The 3,478-nt window shown below is 31.8% G+C and overlaps 1 long non-coding RNA gene across 1 annotated transcript; it reads left to right on the top strand.

The window, feature by feature from the left end:
• Positions 1–237: 237 nt before the first annotated feature.
• LOC133824181 (uncharacterized) lies at positions 238–3,079 on the top strand. The gene is made up of 4 exons (XR_009888490.1): positions 238–321; positions 421–465; positions 1,416–1,500; positions 2,966–3,079. It is a non-coding gene; the product is annotated as an uncharacterized LOC133824181 (long non-coding RNA).
• The last annotated feature ends 399 nt before the right edge of the window (positions 3,080–3,478 follow it).

The raw sequence follows: 3,478 nt of genomic DNA, 5'->3' as shown, positions 1-3,478 counted from the left end.
ACTGATATTCAATTCAATTGAATTTATATGAATGACCAGTGCCCGTTTGTGTTTTTCATATGAGCTTTTATGGGTTTTGATTTTATAACTTCTTGCTGTATCTTTTGGAAAGATAAGGCAAGCTTCAGGGAGATTATATTTATGATTTAAAACTAATGTGAATTGAACTCTAACCTTGAGAACCAAGTTGAAAAGTTTGTTGATGGGTGCTATTTTTCAGAGGAACAGCGAAGGAAACGGAGAATGAACATCAAGACTAGTATGGCACAACGGGAAGATAGAATTTAAAAAACTGTTTATGTTTCTGACATTGATCAACAGGTAAGCCATTTGCAACTTATTTTTGGTGTTTCCATTAGGCCCATTATTTACCTCTTCTTTGGTGTATGCATGACTAATTCATTAGTAACCGGGACATAGGTCACTGAAGAACAGCTTGCAGCTCTTTTTGTCACTTGTGGACAGGTAATTGCTCTAATCTTATGGTATCTAAACTATTTACAATTCTGTGTTTTCACTGTTTCTCTTACTCTTTGATTGGTGGCTGTTCAGGTACAACTTCTTCCTATACTAGTTTTTTTCCTTTTAATTTGCAAACACTAATATACTAGCCAAAACCATCACTATATTATTTTTTTAGGAAAACTTAATTTTCTTTAGAAAACCTTTGGCCTTGTATGATAACAATTTTTTTACTTTTATGTTTTGCCTTTTTAAAAAAATAGAAAAAAAAAGAAAGAAATATATTTAATTCAAAAAAAATATCCAAGCATGCCCATGAATGAGATCTCTCTACATTTTGGCAATATGCACTTTGCCTAGGGAAAAAAAAAAGACTTTTATGGCTGCTTATTTCCTATGCAGAAACTGTGAAGCTACACGGGAAAGGAGAACTTAAACCTTTGTTGGCAGAAATCAAAAATAAAAAGGCATAAATCTAGCTTGCTGAGCAAATTTTTGTTTAAAGATTTCAATGGCCTCGCAATATGACTCAGAACTTGAACATTTGTAGCTTTATGTTTCGTATAAGAACGCAGTAAGAACCTTATTGGCTTGATTTGTTCATGATTAATTGATAATCCAATTTGATTTGAGAAAATGTGTATTAGTATGCCTTTCCTCTTGCTGAGGTTAGTTTATGATTATGTGAATCTAACAGAAAGATGAAGCAGGTGAAATCTGTTATTAGATAAGATTTGAATGGTGAGCATAATTTGTTATCATCATTATAAGTATTACTTTGTTACAGTGAAAGGGAACAAAAATACGCATCATTGCTAGTTTGCTATTAATTTTCCTAAGCTTACTAGGATCTTAGTAGATAGAATGGTATCCCATGAATTTATCTTATTATCTTATAATACTTGTTTTAACTGATTTTGTTATAATTGGTTATGAAATTCTTGTTTTTGTAGCTGGGTAAATTGCTTCCATGGCCACTACTTCAAGCCTTTTCACTTCCACTGCTTTCTGTTGTTATTGTGTTGCTGCAAACTTATGGTAAATTTTGTTATTTTTCAATAAATTTTGTTATTTCCTTGAACAGTTTTTGTTTTTCATTTATTGAAATTTATTCCAATGGGTCATTCTATGACATAAATCACTACAAGAATTTGGTATTGAACATCAGAAGATCGCCTTTGCCTTTCTGCTCTTGAAGGTCCGATATGTCCTATAAGTCCTATGTAGGTGAATGCTTACTTATTTATTGAGAATGAACAATAAATTTTGGGTTCTTGTATTCAGATATTGATTCTCTGTTTTTTTCCCCTTAATTGTCCTGATTGATAGTATTGTTGAGCTATTATAGTTTGGGCTACAAGGATATGAGCTTTTGCAGACAAATCAACTAGTAGATTGACCCAATGATAAAAGCTCATTTGCAAAAGAAACTTTTCATTATTTTGGATGCCTCTTTATATATAAGATCCATTGTATTATTGAAAAGACTTGTGATCATAACTAAATCAGTGTATGAAAATCTTTTTATTCCATTGATATAGAGATAGAAGTATTGTAATGTAATGAAGCTGCTAGTATTCTCAATATTTAGTGTGCCATTCATCTGTGCATGAGTTAAATAATTAGTGTTCCACCAGTATTCTCAAATGACAAGTGTGCCATTCAACCATGGTAAATATATTAGAAACTTATGTAGAATAAAGTTTCCCATGCCTGAAACTAAAGTTTATGTTGACTCTTAGTTTCCCATTAAACATATCACAGGACAGTCATATAATTAACCACGGTTAATATATTATAAACTTCTTAGTCATCTACTAGAACTTTCTTTCCTTTATCATTTTGTAATTCTAGCTACAAAACTTTTCTCATCTTTTTGTTGGCTGTGGGCACTTGAGCTAATGTAATTCATTAGGCAATTGTAGAGTACTTTTTGACGAGTTCTTGTTTGTTGGGAACGAAACAGGAAAAATATATTTGCTGGTTGTTGTCACTTGACTTGTTGTGTGTCATTGTTGAGAAGGAATAATCATTTTTACATACATGTACACATGCATATACAATTTTATAAAGAAAAAATGAGGCTGATGTTGAGAAATATTAGATTAATCAAAATCACTAATCAATTCAGATTTTTTCTTTTTGCTTATCTTGAACTCAAAAAGTATTACAATTAATTTTCCATTATTGCTTTTTAATTTTAAGTGTATTATGACAGAAGTATCTTTTGGAAACAATGACTAATGTGCTCACTTTATATTGTTTCATTTTAGAAACATGGAGTTAGTGTTTCTTTCTTGGAAACAATAGGGGTCTGCTGGTTTGTTAGATATAGGTGCAATAAATTCTAGATTTGTTTGAAGATATGGTTTTCCGAATGCATTTTCCCTATGTATATTGAAAATCTCCTTCTCCATATACTTAATAATTCTCACAAGAGTTTTTGATTTATTGGGTTCTCTACACAAAACCTGTTTTTTAAATTTCTTTAGGACTCTTGCAGAAATTCAAGAAAGAAGACAAGCAGTTTTAGGAAACTGAGGCATTTATGTGGAGATCAACTTTCTTAAAAATAGTGTTCGACTGGAATTAATCAAAAATAGATATAGGATTTCAGTTTACAATGCTCGCCATCAAATGAAACAGACACTACAACAAAACCCCATTTCAATAACACATCATTACAATACATTTAAAAAAGTATTATAGTATATATATATAAAGTAACACGCGACAAAGTAAAAAAAAAAGCGACAAAGTGTAAAGTAAATGCCTAAATCTTTTCCCTATTATGTACAGTAGACTCCCATTTTCATCTCTTTCTCTCTCTGTCTCATTTTCCTTCATGCTATACCCATTTTCTATACCCATTTTCCCGTCCCATTTTCCTTTCTCTTCCTGCTATGCCCATTGACTCAACCTTATCACCACCTCCTCCTCCTCCTCTCTCGGACCGAACCACCTCCTCATCTCTCTTTTTTTTTTGGAGTTCATCTATCACCAAGACTTTGGCAGA

The sequence above is a fragment of the Humulus lupulus genome, chromosome 1, assembly GCF_963169125.1.
Source record: "Humulus lupulus chromosome 1, drHumLupu1.1, whole genome shotgun sequence".
Lineage (NCBI taxonomy): Eukaryota > Viridiplantae > Streptophyta > Magnoliopsida > Rosales > Cannabaceae > Humulus > Humulus lupulus.
Note: the sequence above shows the minus strand (reverse complement) of the source record. Positions and strands in the feature narration are given on the sequence as shown.